General features: G+C 46.9%; 1 protein-coding gene across 2 annotated transcripts in view; it reads left to right on the forward strand.

Annotated features, from left to right (window-relative positions):
* Positions 1-18,945, forward strand: part of DEPTOR (DEP domain containing MTOR interacting protein) — a 104,625-nt gene that overhangs the window by 13,726 nt on the left and 71,954 nt on the right. The window lies entirely within an intron of this gene.

The raw sequence follows: 18,945 nt of genomic DNA on the forward strand, positions 1-18,945 counted from the left end.
TTGAACGCCCTTGCTCAAGAAGCCTGTCCTGATCTCTTCGTGTGTGTGTAACAGAGTGAAGACCACCTTCCATTGGGATTGATTGTGTATATCCTAAATGTGTCATAGTTTAGCTTGGGTCTTCTGGCATTGTATCTGGTTGCCCTTTTTATTGCTATTTTGGCTAGTGTACTGTTGTTTTGTTATGTTTTAATCTGTTATTGTATGCCATTCGGTGGGGGAGGGGGCTCTGCTGGAAAGCAACCCGTAAAACTAACTTTCAAATAACTCTGAATGCATCATTGGTTTATGGAATTTGCTGCAACAAAATGTGGTGATGGACTTCAGATGCCTTTAAAAGGGGATTAGACATATTAGTGGAGGATCAGTTTTATCTGTCATGGTGGTTATCAGTCATGAATTTCCATGTCCAGAGCTAGTATACCACCAAATACCAGTTGCTGAGAGTAAACATGGAGGAAGGCCATTATCTATATTTTACTTTATTATTACATTTATAACCTGCTCTTCCTTCAAGGAGCCCAGAGCAGTTATGTTTATCCTCACAACAACCCTGTGAGGTAGGTTAAGCTAAGAAGTATATGACTGGCTGAGAGTCACTCAGTTAGTTTTATAGCTGAATGGGGATTTGAACTCGGGTCTTCCGGTCCTAGTCCAACACTAACAAGTTATCTCATTGGCCATTGTGGGAAACAGTTTGCCAGCGGGGAGTTCCCAGATGTAAGCCACAGTGACCTGTTGCTGGGAGCTGTAATCTACTAACGTGGAAACCCAAGCCTTGGAACCCCTGTGCCAGACTAGATAGATCTATCTGGTCTGATCCAGCAGGACCCTTGTGAAACTGAACTCCCCCCGCCCCAACAAGGGTTCAGGCAATGTTGACAGGAAACAGTGCCAAATGGCGTGGGGCCTGGAACTGACCGCTGAATATTGAGCCAACCCTCCTTCTGGCTTTTGCAAGTTCATTTGATATTGTCCTTTCTCTTTTGCAAACTTTTCATCAGACTCAGAATTCTGAGTTTTGAAATCTGTAATAACACACAACATACGTATTAGTATAAAAAAGTATTGCTCACCTTTGCTTCGTATGCATTACCTCTGTAATAACAGCCTGATAGGAACATAGGAAGCTGCCATATACCGAGTCAGAACATAGGCCCATCTAGCTCAGTATTGTCCACACAAACTGGCAGCACCTTCTCCAAGGTTGCAGGCAGGAGTCTCTCTCAGCCCTGTCTTGGAGATGCCAGGGAGGCAGTATTCTCTCTAATGTTTTTCATCTGTCTGCGGAATGAGTTTTGTTCTGAGCGGCAGTATCAAGGCATCGTGCATGCACATGCATTCAGAATGGAGCCTTCCTGATTCAACCTGAGCGGGATCTAAAATTAACTGAGCGGACACCAAAATGTGTGACCACGTGCACGCCTTAGAGGGAACACTGCAGGGAGGGAGCTTGGAACCTCCTGCATGCCAGCATGCAGATGCTCTTCCCAGAGGAGGAGGAGGAGTAGTAGTAATATAATGATAATGGAATCTATCTATCTATTTATAAAATATAATAATAAATAATATATAATACATATTATAAATATAATAATGTTCCCAAAGGGGAATATCTTACAGTGCTCACACATGTAGTCTCCCATTCAAATGCAAACCAGGGTGGACCCTGCTTAGCAAAGGGGACAAATTCATGCTTCCTACCACAAGACCAGCTCTCCTCCTCTAAGCCCCTGAAGGCAGGTCAGTATGATTCCAGGTGGAGACTGACACTGAGAGAGTGACCCGCCTAAAAGTGCCTACAGCCTCATTTGTACTCATGCCCAGGCCTGGAAGCAGCAGCAGCAGCAGCCGCCGCCACGAGAGCCAGCTGAGCTCTGTAAGGGAGCTGTTGCACCACCAAAGATCAGCCCCTGAATGATGTTGGAGATGGAGTTCCAGTGCATCGGCCTTTTGCAACCAATATCCTAATGACTACTAGAGGCACTGGGAGCAGACGGTAGCTAGTGAGGGTCTCCTTACCTGTCCCTGCTTTGCCTCTACTCTATGACCCCTGCCTTGATTGTTCAGGTACTTCCTGTAGAGAGTCAGTCCGCTTCCTTTCCTCTCGGAGAGTAGATGGATAGATGGGGGAGAGAGATGCTTCCTTTATTTATTTATTTATTTATTACATTTTTATACTGCCCAAAACGCGAGTCCTCTGGGCAGTTTACAAAACAATAAAAACCAATACAAAGATTAACACATTAAAATTTAAAATGTTAAAACACAGTTAAAACAATGTCTAATTAAAAGCCTGGGTGAACAAATGTGTCTTGACTGCCTTTTTAAGAGTTGTATGAGATGGGGAGGCTCATATTTCAGCAGGAAGTGTGTTCCTGCTTTTAGCTTTTAGACAGGGATAGATCTTTACTATCCAGAATGTACTTCACCAATAAACCTATTTAGTTTAGATTGTACTACAATCTCCTCCATGCGTGTTCTTTAGAACAGAGTTTCCAGATGTTGGGCCCCCAGATGTTGTTGGACTACAACTCCCAGGATCCCCAGACATAGCCTTTGTGGCTGGGGATTCTGGGAGTTGTAGTCCAACAACATCTGGGGGCCCAAGGTTAAGAAACCCTGCTTTAGATGACTGCAACAACAACAAAACCTTTGTTGGCACTTTGAAAAATAATTACAAACTCTAACAAATGAAGGGTTTCTGTGAAAGTCAGCAACCCTGGAGCTTTAGAATGGCCCCCATAGGAAGCAAGTGCCTGAACCAGTTCCTGACCAGGAGGTAGGCCTTGAGCTACCAGGTGGCCATTCCACCTTTCAAGCTGGCGTTCTGCTCTGGTCCTGCATTGCCTCCACTTCTGGGGCGATGGCGTAGTTCCAGGGATTGGGCAGGTCCCACTGGGGTCGGGGAGCTGGATTCTTGGTGTCCCCAGGTGGTTCTGATGCAGGGCCTATAAGAGAAGCAGGCTCCAGCTGTTCAGGATCTAAGGTACTTGGGGTCTTTCATCAGGGTTGGGGGGGTCTCAGCTGGGACTTCTTCTTCCTCCTATAGGAGAGGAGAGCTGGTCTTGTGGTAGCAAGCATGACCTGTCCCCTTAGCTAAGCAGGGTCCACCCTGGCTGCATATGAATGGGAGACTTGATGTGTGAGCACTGTAAGATATTCCCCTTAGGGGATGGAGCCGCTCTGGGAAGAGCAGAAGGTTCCAAGTTCCCTCCCTGGCAGCATCTCCAAGATAGGGCTGAGAGAGATTCCTGCCTGCAACCTTGGAGAAGCCGCTGCCAGTCTGGGTAGACAATACTGAGCAAGTTGGACCTATGGTCTGACTTGGTATATGGCAGCTTCCTATGTTCCTCCTCTTCCTTCTCCTCCAGGCCTGGGCCCCAAGCGAGTCCTGGTGCATACTTAAGCCTAGCTCTAAGGCACAGGTACGCCTAACTCTGCGTATGATAAGGCTGCTTGAGAGTATCGTTTTCCTCCCTCTTTAATAACACCAAAACTTGAGGTCGTCCGTTAAATTGATAGGGGATTAAACACAAGACAGAAGAAAGTGCTTCTTCACAGTGTTGGAGACGCAGCTCCTGCATGGCATCGACCCTTAGCACTAGCAATCCTATTGACCACTAGGCACATTAGGGGTGGAGATGGCCAGTAAAGGCATCCCCTCTGTCAGGATATATTTCCTGCAAGGTGCTGTAAGAAGCCTAAAACAAAGTGCAAGTCACTGTTTGCAGCAAGTAGAGAAACTGGCAACAGGTGTAGCCAATTAGGAGTGTAAAAAGGTCATGAATGCTGACCAGATGTGATTGGCTAGAGCTAGTATAACAATAGAGCTCAAGCATGAGTCACTTGTCTACAGTGGTCCACGCTGCTCCACTTTGGTCTACCTGGCTGCTGTTATCTATGTGCCTGCTGTAATTGTACCTATGTGTATCTGGACCTGCTGAGACTACATATCATGTGAGTGTCCTGTACTTCAATAGAATCAACGTTTGGCTTTTACTCATGTGTCTGCGTGTTCTAGCTGCAATACAAGTTGGGGGCTAGCAACTTACTCTGCTACAATGGAGCAGCGCCAACACCCTCTCTGACTGTGCTTCCTCTACTCTGATTCCCTACTCTTCTCTATCTCTACTCTCTACTCTGATTCCCCTTTGTTAGACAAGACTTCCTTCTTCTCCCTTCTCCTCCTGTATGTAGCTAGCTGCAAGGCATCTAGGCCTCATTACCTACCTGATGGATTTCCTAAATAAACTACTTTATTCAGAACTCCATGTCTCCAAACAGTATTAATTAGCAGTCCTCCACTTACCTGTTCCACTGCAGTTGGGGCAGATAAAGAAATCTTCCCTCCAAGCTCTCTAACACACACAGCACGTATATAACTGTTGGAATTTACTGCCACAAGATGCACGTTTGGCCACCAGCTTAGAAGACTTTTAAAGGGGTTTAGACAAATCCATGGAGGAGAGGTCTATCGGTGAATGACAGCTAGACAGGAGACCTCTGTGCTCAGATGTAGCATGCTGCCATATGACTAAGGAGGCGGGGGATAGAAAGAGAGAGCTCTCGCTTCATGTCCTACCAGTGGTTGGTAGCTGGGAAGTAGGATGCTGGGTGAGACTGACCTGGGGAGGAGAGCTGGTCTTGTGGTAGCAAGCATGAATTGTCCCTGTTGCTAAGTAGGGTCCACCTTGGTTTGCATTGGGATGGGAGACTACATGTGAGTGCCATAAGATACTCGCCTTCAGGGGTGAGACCACAGCTCAGTGGAAGAGCAGGAGGTCTCAGGTTCACTCCCTGGCAGCATCTCCAGGTAGGGCTAGGACAGACTCCTGCCTGAAACCTTGGAGAACCACTGCCAGTCAGTGTAGACAACACTGAGCTAAATGGACTAGTGGCAATGACAGATATTTATATACCGCTTTTCAACAAAAGTTCCGAAAGCGGTTTACATAGAGAAATAAAAATAAATAAAAATGGATCCCTTTCCCCAAAGGACTCACAGTTTAAAAAGAAATATACGATAAGACACCAGCAACAGCCACTGGAGGGATGCTGTGTAGGGGATGGATAGGGCCAGTTGCTGTCCCCCTGCTTGGTAAAGAGAATAATCACTTTTAAAAGGCACCTCTTTACTCAGTCAGCAGGGGAATGGTCGAACTCTGTAAAAGGCAGCTTCCTATGTTCCTATGACCTCACCCAACTGGGTTCTTACGACGTTGTGTTTCTGACTGAGGTGAGATTTGGAATAGGGCCTTCCTAGTTCATAGCCAAGGGTGGCCCTACCATGAGGCATGATGAGGCAGTTGTCTCAAATAGCAGATGATTGGGATGCCAGGTGGCAAGATGCGACCTTGGGCATGCTGAAGTCTTGGGCTATCATTGTTCACAGTTCACAGTCTTGGCTGCTGCATTACAGCAGCTCCTGGTGCAAAATGAAACGGTGACTTTCATTTTGTAGGGTGAAGTTCAGATTTTCAGTCTGTAGTTGAAACTTGAGATCTTCATAAAGTTGAGCTGCTCAGTTTGTACGGCAAAGTTGCAGACACATGGAATGTGCACAGCCCGAATTAAAGCCAACAAAGACCTTGCACGCCTAGCTACGAGTCGGAAAGTTAGCTCCTGCTAACTGAGCAAAGAGACACCTTTTAAAATGGTGATTCTCTTATATTGAGCAGTAGGAGAGCAGCTGGCCCTATCCGACCCCAGCACAGCATTCCTCCAGTGGCTGTTAGTGGTATCTGCCTCGTGTTTCTTTTTTAGATTGTGTGCCCTTTGTGGACAGGGGACCATCTGATTTATGTATTACTTATTTTTCTATGTAAACCGCTTTGAGAACTTTGATTCGAGAGCGGTATAGAAATATTTGTAGTTGTGGTAGTAAATATAAACTTTACCACGAACTCACGGACGTACTTGTGGCAATATCTTTTGCTATATATTATATTTAATGTAAATCACCCTGAGCCATTTTTGGAAGGGTGGTGTAGAACTCAGATAAATAAGTAAAAAATAAATATCCACCATGTTTGTAATATGTAGAGACTGAATTTTCTCTCACCCCTCTGGCACATAATTCCAAAGTAAATGTTTGCACAGTGAAAGCACGACCACTTGGGGTGTTACTTATTCAGTCACAGTGGCCGACATCCTGACTAACGAAGCACTTGCACGACAAGCAAAATTGCGCGTCTGCAGGAAGCTTGCAGAGCTTCCCTAAGAACCAGCGCTCTTTGGAATTGCACGATTGTGCAGGGCCACGCGACTTTACCCGTCCGGGTATTGTTGGGGTACAGCTCTCATCACTCCAGAAATAGTAGCCAATAGTCGGGGGGGAGGATGAGAACTGGAGTCCAGCATCTGCAGGAGGGCCCAAGTGGTGCAGCCCTGCACACAACTGCAACAGAGCATTCTTGCCCCAAAGTTGCCTTGACAAGATATGAAGCACGCCACAGGTTGTGCAGCTGTTATGCAAGCATGCTTGTGGTAGCACATTGCTAGTCTGGAACACCAGCTCCAGATTTAGCTCATGTAGCTAATGCTGCAGCCTAGCCCTGGGGCAGTGTCCTCCTGCAAGTGCTCCCTTCGTCAGGGGGTCAGTCAGTATTAGTTACTGAAGCACTCATTGTTACTGAGCAGATTTTAAGCAGGAAAGTGCTTAGCTGGTCTGGCTTCAGTTGCAGCCTGAAAGAATGCCCTGTGAGGTAGGTTAGGCTGAGAGAGACATGACTGGCCCAGAGTCACCCAGTGAGCTTCAGGGCTGAATGGAGATTCAAACTCGGGTCTTCCTAGTCCTAGTCCAACACTCTAACCACTACGCTATGCTGATCTGAGTGTAAAGTTTGCCTTCTTTTGTAGAGTGTGGCTGGCTGGCTTCAGACTCCCCCATATACTATATTTTTAACCCACTTTTTCTTCGAGGAGTTCAAGGTGGCATACACAAAACCATACATAATTCAACATCCCTTCAGTTTATCCTCACAGCAACCCTGTGAGGTGGGTTAGGCTGAGAGAGTGTGACCACTGTTCCTTCTAAGGCGTGGGCATGTGCACGCAGTCACAAGTTTTCGGATGTCCGCTCAGTTCATTTTAGATCCCGCTCAGGTTAAATCAGGAAGGCCCCACCTGGAATGTACGTCCGCACACACTGCCTTGATGCTGCTGCCCAGAACAAAACTCATTCTGCACAGAGATGAAAAAAATTGGACCACTGATTGTGACTGGGCCAAAGTCACTAAGTGAGCTTTGTGGCTGAATAGAGTTTTGAAGGTGGGTCTTTTCTCAGTCTTAGTCTTTTACCCTAACCGCACAACACTCTTGCTCTCAGAAGCTGTTTGCTCCGAAGGCACCATTAGGCAGTGTGCCTGCTTGTGTCTGGTGGCACATAGCTCTACATTACATGAGAGGTGTGGAAGGGCCTGTGGGTCACGGGTGGATTATCCTGCTTTGCAGAAGCAGGTTAGACAAATGGTCTTTTGATCTTGACTCCAGACTGCGATTTGCAAACTCGGTTCATCTCTGTCGGTAAACAAAGAAGTGTGTGGCTTTTCCAGACCAACCCCAGGGCTACTCGGCATGTTATGCAATAACAATTGCATGCTTTTCATTCCGCCTTGGCCATTCTCATCTCCCTGGGTCATCATATACACAGTGGAATATTCTTCCATTTGTTTTGCAGATTTGTTACCTTTTACCTTGTGCAGGACTGCACAACTTTGTGCAGGACTGCACAACTTTGTGCAGGACTGCACAACTTCTCTAGCTGTTGTTGGACTACAGCTTCCATCATCCCCAGCCACAGTGGCCAATAGTCAGGAATGATGGGAACTGTAGTCCAACATCTTCAGGAGGGCCAAAGTAGTGCAGTCCTGCTATAAGGCAGTGTTCTTCACTGCAAGGCCCAGGAACCAGTGACAGCTCCCACTGACCCTACTCATAAGTTCAGCTCCCTGAATAATGGATTGTTAGGCCTGTGCAAAGTTTCAGCCAAAGCAAAATACTTACTCCTCACAGCTTCCTCGGTACTGTGCAGAGGTGGCCATTGCCACCATGCAGCGCTGCATTTCCCCCAGCACTGATCAGGCTCCTTTAAGGGAAACTGTGCCACCTTCAACCCCAGCGCCATCTTGGAAGGTGCAGATGGAGCACTGGGAAGTGTAGTCCTTCCCAGCTCTTTCCCCAGAGAGCAGTATAGGGGACAAGCTGGGAAAGACTACACTTCCCAGCAGTCCATGTGCACCTTCTGAGATGGTGCAGAGGCTTGACAGGGTTCTCTTCCTCTTAAAGCCCCCACTCACTGCTGGGAAACACAGTGCTCTTGGGTACCACTAGGGATGCTGACCAGAGGATGGTTAGCAGCTTCTACTTCAGCAATGGCCAACTACCTTTTACAGTCGTTCCTTGCCAAACGTGAGGGTTCCTTTCCTGGAAAACGTCACGGTTGGCAAATTCGTGGTTGACAGGGCCACAACCAATGGGAAATGGGGTTAGGGGAATCATGGTCTCAAAAAGATTGGGGGAGGAAACAATTAAAAATAGAAAAAATTGCCCCCTGACTCTCGGAAATGACCTCCTGGCCCCCCAAATTCCTCCAACCCCCCAAATTTCCAAAAAATCTCTCCAAACCGCAGATTAGGGGTGTGCACCGGACCGCGGACCTGCGGCTCGGCACTGGGGTGGGGGGTTCCATTAAGGGCGGGGGGGCTTTACTCACCCCTCCCGCGCTTTGCTGCTCTGGCGCCATAATTATTTTAAAAAATGCGCCGCAGAATTGCTCGTTGCTCGCCGCTCCGGGGCTCCTTCTTGACTTCAAAATCGGGCGGCAGGATACTTCCCTGCCGCCCCCGAAGCCCCCTCAAGCCATTTGAGCTCTTGAAATCTCGCCCGGACCGAGTGCTAAAGCGCTTGGGCGGGCGGCGGGGAGATGTCTGTCCGTCCGCCCGCCCCCTTCCCTGCCTTCTGCGAAGTGCAGGGAGCCTTCTGCGCTCGCGTGCGCAGAAGCAGGGAGCCTTCTGCGCACGCGCGCGCAGAAGGCTCCCTGCACTTCGCAGAAGGCAGGGAAGGGGGCGGGCGGACGGACAGACATCTCCCCGCCGCCCGCCCGAGCGCTTTAGCACTCGGTCCGGGCGAGATTTCAAGAGCTCAAATGGCTTGAGGGGGCTTCGGGGGCGGCAGGGAAGTATCCTGCCGCCCGATTTTGAAGTCAAGAAGGAGCCCCGGAGCGGCGAGCAATTCTGCGGCGCATTTTTTAAAATAATTATGGCGCCAGAGCAGCAAAGCGCGGGAGGGGTGAGTAAAGCCCCCCCCCCGCCCTTAATGGAACACCCCCCCCAACCCTCCCGAACCAAAACCACCCCTTGTCCGGATCGGTTCGGAGGCCAGTGGAATGGCCTCCGAACCGATCCGTGCACACTACTACCGCAGATACTTGGTGAGACCTGCCACCATTTCCCATTTGTGAATGCGCAAATCTGTGATTGGGAAACCCGCTGTTGGTGAGGGCCGACTGTATTTAGAACTGCCTCAGTGGGAACCACTCTCCGCCTGTGTCCGCCCTAGCCCCTTTGGACACATCCCTAAAGCAGAAGGTTCCAGATTAAATTCTTGGCATCACCACGTAGGGTTGGGAAGTAGCTTTCTGGAACCCTGAAGAGCCGCTGCCAATCAGTGTAGACCAAGCCTGCTCAGCTCTTGCCCTCTTGCAGATGTTGGCCTACAACTCCCATAAACCCTGGCTATTGGCCACTGTGGCTGGGAATTATGGGAGTTGTAGTCTAAAAACAGCTGGGGGGTCAAAGTTGAGCAGGCCTGGTGTAGACAATACTGAATGAATTGAATGGTTTGTTTTGAGCGTTTAATTTTTTATACCAACCTAGAGAGGCTCTGAGTGGAAGAATTAGGAGGACCAATGATCTGAGTGAGTATAAGGCAGTTTCTGATGTAACCTACAGGTGAAACTCAGAAAATTAGAATATCATGCAAAAGTCCATTAATTTCAGTAATGCAAATTAAAAGGTGAAACTGATATATGAGACAGACGCATTACATGCAAAGCGAGAGAAGTCAAGCCTTAATCCTATATAATAAAAGGCTAAGTGAGTGGCCATGGCCTTGGAACGTTGGGGATCTGCGTCCCTGTCTCTCTGGGCTGTTCTGGGCCTGCGCGAAGCGCAGGCCCAGAACAGCCCAAGGGAGACAGGACCGCCAACACCAGTGTCCCAAAGCCACCAAACACTCGACCTCCTGCCATCTCCCGCCCGCCCTCCACCACCGTTCCGGCCCCACCGGCAACCATTTCGCGCCTATCCCCGGTCCTCATCGCTGTCTGCCCACCCGCCCACCTCCCATCACTATCCCGGCCCCACCCGCGGCCATTTCGGGCCAATCCCCGGTCCTCCTTGCATGGAACCCACGGGCGGCCATTTCACCCCAAGCACTGCCGTTGGCCGCCCGCCCAGCCTCCCTCCCAACTGCCGAGCCCTCCTTACCCCGGCCATGTCCGTCGGGTTAAAAACTCCTTAATTTCCGAGAGAGAGAGGAGCTCGCAAGCAGAGCTCCTCTCTTTGCAACGGCTCTGCCCGTACTGGCGGTTTGGGCGTAAAGGGCGTCCTTTACGCCCAAACCGCCAGTACGGGCAGAGTCTTTGCAAAGAGAGGAGCTCTGCTTGCGAGCTCCTCTCTCTCTCTCAGAAATTAAGGAGTTTTTAACCCGACGGACATGGCCGGGGTAAGGAGGGCTCGGCAGTTGGGAGGGAGGGAGGGCGGGCGGGCGGCCAACGGGCAGCGGTGGCGGCGGCATGGGCCAATTTGGCCCGGACGAAGGACTCGGAACTTGGGAAGGAGGCTGGGCGGGAGGGCAGCGGAGCCAGCGGCAGAGAAAGAAAGAGAGAGAGAGAGAGACAGGGGAAGGAGTGAGTGAGGGAGATAGGACAATAGAAAGATAAAAAGAAGGAAGGAGAGAAAAGAGAGAGGAGGGAAGGAAAAGGACAATAGAAACAAGGAGGGAGGGAGGGAAAGTAGGAAAGAGGGAAGGAAGGAAGGAAGAAGAAGAAAAAGAAGAAGAAAATGAGGGAGAAGGACCAAAAAAAAAAAAAAGGGAGGGAGGAGCAGCCAGCCCCAAAGAACAAGCCCATTAAAGAAAGAAAAGAGGAAAAGACCAAGAAAACAGAAAGATGGGAGTTAGAAGAGGTGGAAGAAAGAAAGGAAGAGAGGGAGAGGGGGGGAGAAGAAAGGAAGACAAGGAAACAGAGGAAGAGAGAGAGAAAAGGAAGACAAAGGAAATACAGAAGAAAAAACAAAATAAAAGGAAAGGAGGGCGAACGAGAGAGGAAAGGAATAAAGGGAACAACAACAACAACAACAGGTACTAGCTCCCGTTATTTTAACGGGCTTAAAATTACTAGTTTGTTATAATTGTGATGATCATGGCCTACAGCTCATGAAAACCCCAAATCCACAATCTCAGAAAATTAGAATATTACATGGAACCAAGAAGACAAGGATTGAAGAATAGAACAATATTGGACCTCTGAAAAGTATACAGTGTACTGTGCTTGATTGGCCAGCAAATACCTGACCCCATAGAGAATCTATGGGGCATTGCCAAGAGAAGGATGAGAGACATGAGACCAAACAATGCAGAAGAGCTGAAGGCCGCTAATGAAGCATCCTGGTCTTCCATAATACCTCATCAGTGCCACAGGCTGATAGCATCCATGCCACGCCGCATTGAGGCAGTAATTGCTGCAAAAGGGGCCCAAACCAAGTACTGAATACATATGCATGCTTATACTTTTCAGAGGTCCGATATTGTTCTATTCTTCAATCCTTGTCTTCTTGGTTCCATGTAATATTCTAATTTTCTGAGATTGTGGATTTGGGGTTTTCATGAGCTGTACGCCATGATCATCACAATTATAACAAATTAAGGCTTGACCTATCTCGCTTTGCATGTAATGCGTCTGTCTCATCTATCAGTTTCACCTTTTAATTTGCATTACTGAAATTAATGGACTTTTGCACGATATTCTAATTTTCCGAGTTTCACCTGTATTGTGTTGCAGTCTGGCAGTTGTAGTTCACGCCAGCACCAGCAGTGGCTGTGAGCCACCACACCCACCCTCCAAAACAAACACACTCGGGTACCAGAAAGAGTTTTGGATCGAAATGGGCAACAGCAACCATGCAAAATGTTTGCAAGAAACATTGCAAAGAACAGAGCCAAACGGAGAAGATACCAAACAAAAGGCTGGTTGGGTGAGTGAGTGGGTGGGTGGTCTGGTCATATCATTCACAGCAGTCATGAGTAATTGATAATAAGGGGCTACCATTAAATAAACTGCAGGGCTCTGTGGGCGCCAGGAGTCGAAATCGACTTGACGGCACACTTTACCTTTACCGTTAAATAACTTTGGTGCTGGTGCCTATCAAGCAGCTGCCTTTGCAGTTCACATCATTTCACAGTGATCAGCGAGTTTCAGTGAGATGTCACTGAGAGTAATGGGCTAACATGAAAAATGATTGTGCGCATGTGTATAGGGATGTGCATGAACCGGTCTGGAAGCCATTATAGAGGCCTCCGAACCGGTCCGACTGTGGTGCTGTTCGAAGGTTCAACTTGGCGGGGGGTGCACTTCCCCACCCCCTGCCGCTCTTCCCCCGCTGGTGCTTGGTTTTTTGGAAAGCATTTGCCCCATCTGCCACATGCACGTCTGGTGCGGGGGCTGGGCGCATGCGCAGATGTTATTTCCGGCTGAGACCAGGGGAAGGGGCGGCAGGGAGGTACACTGCTGCCCCAAATGCTTTCCAAAAAACTGAGTGTCAATGGGGGAAGAGCAGCGGGATTGGGGGTGGGTGCACCCTCCCCTGCCCTTAAAAAGCCACCCCCCGCCCCAGCATCGAACTGCAGCTCCGTGGTTCCGTGCATACCACTACATGTGTACAAAGCAGGTCTGGTCATCCTGAATGCTTACTGTGCATGTACAGAATCTCATTTTACATCCTAAACCAAAGGGACTCTCGCTGAGTGGTGGAACATCTGTTTTGCATGCAGAAGGCCCCCCATTCAATCTCTGGTTTCTCCAGGTAGGGCTGAAACCGAGGCAGCGCTGCCAGTCAGTGTAGATGGACCAATTGTCTGACTTCCTGTGAAAGCTTCCCATGAAAGAAGAACTAATGGGAGGAAATGATGCTTGATTTGAAAAAACATCTCAGCATTTTGAGCTGGACAAATTTGCATTCTAAAACAGTTACAGTTAACTACAAATTTCAGCAACAGCATTAGTTGCCAGGTAACACAAGGGAGCAATTAGGCCCTATACAACCGTTCTGGCTGAGCTCCTTAGTATGACTATCTTGTTGTTTGAGTGAAGACCAACATAGGAAGCTGCCTTATATTAAGTCGGACCATTGGTCTATCTAGCTCAGTATTGCCTATAGTTACTGGCAGCAGCTCTCCCAAGATTTCAGGCAGGCATCTTTCCCAGCCCTACCTGGAGCTTTTTCATACAGGGCTTTTGGTTCGCATCTCCTCTGGAATGGAGGGTGTGCATTCACATATTGACCAGATTTACCCCCAAGTCACTGCAAGCTACTGGGGAGCACTTCAGACGATTCGGGTTTTTCATTGTGCATTAGAGTGTCACCTGATCTATATCCGGGGTTAAAAAAAAATCAACTTTTTGCGTTGGGTTTTGTTGTTGTTTGTTGTTGTTGTTTGGCAACCTTGAACTCGTGGTAAAGCCTAGTCTCTGAAAATGCTCCTGGAGATGCTGCAGAGGATTGAACCTGGGGCCTTTTGCATGCAAAGCAGGTGCTCTTCCACTGAGCCACAGCTGCACCCACAACTTGTTTACTAGAACTGTTTACTGAACTAACTAGTTGCTTCAGTGAAGGAAGGGACTGGCCGTATTCACTGTGCACTCAGACTCTCTAGCACACCCATTAAGGCATTTTGGGGAAGAAAAGCAAAAGGAGGGAAGGCAAACCAGAAAACCAGGAGGTGAACTCCAAAACTGCTGGGAAAATAGTTTTCTAAAACATGCTAGGAGTCATTTTACACCTAATGCGCCTTGAGAAAAAAAGCTCTTCCCCAGAGGGTATAGAAAACTTTGGTTTACTGCATGTAGAGTGCTTCCCTCCTGGAAAGCGTGCGTGTGTGTGTGTGTGTGTTTAGCCTGGAGTGTTTTATAATATACAACTATTTTTTAGCACCTTTGGGGTTCACCTCCTGTTTTCCTGCTATGAAAATGGGCCACCATTTCCCTGCTGTCTCTGTAACCTGTGGTGATTTTTGTGCTATTTTCGGTTCAGTTCACTGTATCCTTGCATGGGCTATTTGGTACAAATGAGTTTTAAAAGGCAAAGGGAGTAGTAGTAATAAAAGAAAGCAGACACTGCATTCTTTGTATACCAGGCGTGCTTAGTATGGGCATCTGCTTATATTAGACCAAACCTGTTCATCATGCTGTGAGCTGCTTTGGTCTCAGCAGGGTCCCAAGCCATAAGAGAAAACAGAAATAATTAAGCACTGTAGAAGATACAATTTCTAGTATCTCTTGGGGTTCAATCCACTTTGTAGGCTCTATTCATCCTTCAGGAGTTCTTCCCAGGTCATTCTCATTTGGAATGTAGTGTGGGCTACCCAGCACTATTTGCAGGGGCAGGGAGGTAGATTCCCTCCTTCTGCCTAAGCATGTTTGCTGGAAGAAAATTCTGCTGACTTCAGTGGGATTTACTTCCAAAAAGTTAGGATCGCAGCTTAAGTATAATTATGATATGCTGTTCAGAAACATGGTCGACCGCAGTTTCCTTCCTTATTTTTAACCACTGCAACATAACTGAGGAATTATGCAGGTGTAGAAGCCGTTAGCAAAAATGTCACAAGTTTCTAGTATCGGTTGCTAGGAGAACTTGTTGCATGTGCTTAGGAAAACTTCAGTGTTTTCTCATTTGTCATTTGTCCATCTAACATGTGATAACTTGGGACCTTTCCAGAATTCTTTTTAAACGACATACTTCTCCTTTAGCAATACAGTTGCATTAGTGCAGGTTTTTTGCCAATAATGTACATATCTCATGGACACATAACATATGGGGAGACCATTCAAGCTCCTCCCACTCCCCCCAGGATACAGATGTGTGCAACAGGATAGAGGGGAGAGGGTGGGAAGGTCACTAATATATGTTAGTGACCTTTCTCTCTCGCTCTAATATGAAAAAAGCAAAGAAGAAGCAAAAGCTCCATAAAATGGCAGATGTTGCTGTGGGGAAAGCAGATATTAGCCTTTAATTTAAAAAGCTGCATGAATCTCCCCCCCCACCCACCGACGAGCTGGCACAGAAATAAAACAAATGTCCACAAAACAGCAAAGGAACACAGGGAATCAGCTGTGTTGTTGATCTCTGGTGAGGTTACAGGCACTAGCCGATATGTTTCTTGCTTGTTGTTTTCCCAAGGACAAGCTGGGAGGGGAGGGGGAAGCCCTTGAAAATCAGCAAAAAATCTGCTGATTTCGAGGTTTGTGGGGGCAATGCTAGAGAGCTGGAAATCAAGGTACTGTGCCGTACTACTTTTATTTCTGCTTCCCTCCTGTGTTTGTGATTTTTTTGCCGCCCACCCACCCCCCATCAGGAACCTAACCCCCAGATTCCCATAGAGTTAAGGTTTCATTATTTGTGGTTTCTGTATTTGTGATTGTAGGTGAGAATGGGACCCCTGTGAATAACGAGGGCCTCATCTACTGGATACCCTCCTAGGTAGGGTGCAGTGTAACACTCTGGGTAGTGTGAGGGTTGCATGTGGAGTACCCAGTTTCAAATTCAGCCTCACAGGTACAAATTCAGCCTCAGAACTGCTGCCTCTCGGCCTGTTTCTTCCTGTCTCAGTTATTCATCTGATATAACTTTATCACTTAGTTCTATGTTAAGTCCTCTGCATATGCATTCAGTGTGTGTGTATAAGGGGTATGTGTAACCCCTCTTACTCAGGAAACGGGGGGGTTGGGTTCAAGCCACTCTCTCTATTTATATATCTGTATAATTTGAGACAGTGTATTTCCCAGTAGTTGCAAGAAAGAGAACCAAAAAAAATAAAAAATTAAAATCATTTCTTATGCCAAACTCAAGTGTTTATAAACATTTAAATTTGTTTTCTTTGTAGAACCAAATTTGTCAAGCATGCATAGAGGTCAGCTTAAAATACCCAATTACAAATTAATAGATAATCATAAAACATACCTACATACAATATTATCATAGGGCCACTAAATAAAACCCAAACCAAACCCCATCCTCTTTCTTCTAAAGGGACTATCCCAACAGTATTCCTGCATAGTCCATAGTCCCAAAGTCCTGTGGGTAAACAGCCAAAATGACGAAGACCTGGTGCGACGAGGTCAGGTGGGCCCATGCAGAATATCAAACCAGCATGCAAATCTTGCCCAAAGAAGAACTGCAATATATAAGCAAATTCATAAAAGAACACATCTCCAAATCTCTTTCCTTTTCTGCTCAGGAGCTTTCTGCTGGGCTTGAAAACTCTAGAACAGTGATTCTCAAACTTGGGTCCTCAGGTGTTATTGGACTTCAACTCCCATAATCCCCAACCAAAGGCCACTGAGGCTGGGGCTTATGGGAGTTGAAGTCCAATAACACCTGAGGACCCAAGTTTGAGAATCCCTGCTCTAGAAGATTCTAAGGACCTTCTGAGCAAGCTCCACAATCCAGTAAGAAGGGGGAGGGGAGATCATACACCCTTTAGTTGCCAGTTCAGTAAACCTACCAATAGTACTGGTAGTAATGGTGGGGGTTACATATGCATATAAGGGGAGGGTGGTTTTGCACCTGTGAAACGGTATGTAAGGAAAGCAAAAAGTACATGGCCATAATTGCAATGCGCTGCACGTGGGGCTGTCTTTGTAGGTTGTTTGGAAACTTCAGTGAATTCAAAATGCAGCAGACAGATTGGTCTCTGCGGTTTCTCGGAGAGACCATATTATGCCTGGTTTAAAACAGCTGCACTAGCTGCTGATATGTTTCTGGGCAAAATACAAAGTGCTGGTAATTACCTTTTAAAGCCCTAAATGGCTTAGGACCAGTTTACCTGGGAGAACACCTTCTTCAGTATGATCTCCACTGCCCTTTAAGGTTATCAGGAGAGGTCCATCTTGGGCTGAGGTCGGCTCTCCTGGTGGCGCCTCGGGAGCAGGCCTCCTCTGTAGTTGCTCCTGGGTTCTGGAATGCACGCTCTATGGGTATTAGAGGCTTAAGAGTTTTAGCAGCCTTTAAAAGAGCCCTAAAAACATATCTTTTAAGCCTGGCTTTTAGTGAGTACTGAAATGATTTTAAACTGGTTTTAATTTTATTTTAATGAGTTATTTGTTTATCATCTGTTTTTACATTTGTGGACCACTTAGAGCCATCTGGGTGAGGTGGTATAAGCATCTAATAAGTAAATAAATAGTAATGTACATGTTTTTGGTGCAGTCCAAAGGCTAAATTGTAAATATTGCTTGAAAACTGAAGAAGGTTCCCAACCCCTGCTGTATAATGTAGCCTTTAATATTGCTGTTGCGGTCTCTGTTTTGTTGTTGTGTTTTAAATTTGGTGTATACAGGAGAACCTCATCCATGTGGGTTCCATTTGGTGGGGGGGATAGTGAAACTGCAGATTACAAGGCTTTAAAGTCTATGTAAGTTGGGGGGTTAGGTTCCCAAACTTGAAAAAATGGCCCTAAATTGCCTGAAAATCATCCCCAAAATGAGAGAACGGGCCAAATAAAGTGTCCTACCGTGCTCCACTGGCCCTCAGGAGTCTAAGGATGCCCCCTACACGTTGAAAACTCACCAAAATCTGGCAGAAAATCATGGTTTGATGGGCCATTTTTTTTTAAAAAAGAGCCATAAAATGGTTCCTGCACTCAAAATATCGGCCATAAATGACCACCCCTGAACTGTGGATATGTGAGTTTAATCCCTTTTTTGCTGTGTTTTCTCACATATATCGAGGTCGTGTATCCATTACCTGACCATGGATGTGCGAAATTGCGGATGCTGGGTCTGCAAATAGCAATGTTCTCCTAGAATTACTGTCATGGTTATATGTATGTGTATGCTGTTGTATACATATTTAAGTTTTCCACCAAGAAGCTCTCTGGATGTCAGAACTGAGCATAAACAGCTATCGCACAGAAGCCCAAGAGAGGATAAAACCAGGAGCAAGAGCCAGAAAACAAACTGAGAGACAGGAAAGAATATAATTGCTCTAGCCAAGGGGCAAAGACTATAATTGTCCCTTCCAATAAACTTTTATAACACTTCCTGTTGGTGGCGGTATAGCGGATGGAGTGGTCAGACTAGGACTGGGGAGCTTAATGTCAGTTCTAGGCAAATTGATGGAAAGCATCCTCAAGGATAAAATTGTAAAGCACATAGAAGAACAGGCCCTGCTGGGAGAGAACTAGCATGGCTTCTGCAAAGGTAAATCTTGCCTCACAAACCTTTTGGAGTTCTTTGAGAGTGTCAGCAAGTGTGTGGATCAAGGTGATCCAGTTGACATAGTATACCTGGACTTCCAAAAAGCTTTCGACAAAGTTCCTCATCAAAGACTCCTGAGGAAATTTAGCAGTCATGGGATAAGGGGACAAGTGCATGTGTGGATTGCTAACTGTTTGAAAGACAGGAAACAGAGGGTAGGTATAAATGGAGAGTTTTCACAATGGAGGGAAGTAAGAAGTGGGGTCCTCCAGGGATCTGTACTGGGACTGGTACTTTTTAATTAATTCATAAATGATCTAGAAGCAGGGGTAAGCAGCGAGGTGGCCAGATTTGCAGATGATACCAAACTCTTTCAGGTAGTGAAATCCAAAATAGATTGTGAGGAGCTGCAAAAGGATCTCTCCAAACTGGGTGAGTGGGTGACAAAATGGCAAATGTGTTTCACTGTT

This window comes from Hemicordylus capensis, chromosome 4, assembly GCF_027244095.1.
Source record: "Hemicordylus capensis ecotype Gifberg chromosome 4, rHemCap1.1.pri, whole genome shotgun sequence".
Classification (NCBI taxonomy): domain Eukaryota; kingdom Metazoa; phylum Chordata; class Lepidosauria; order Squamata; family Cordylidae; genus Hemicordylus; species Hemicordylus capensis.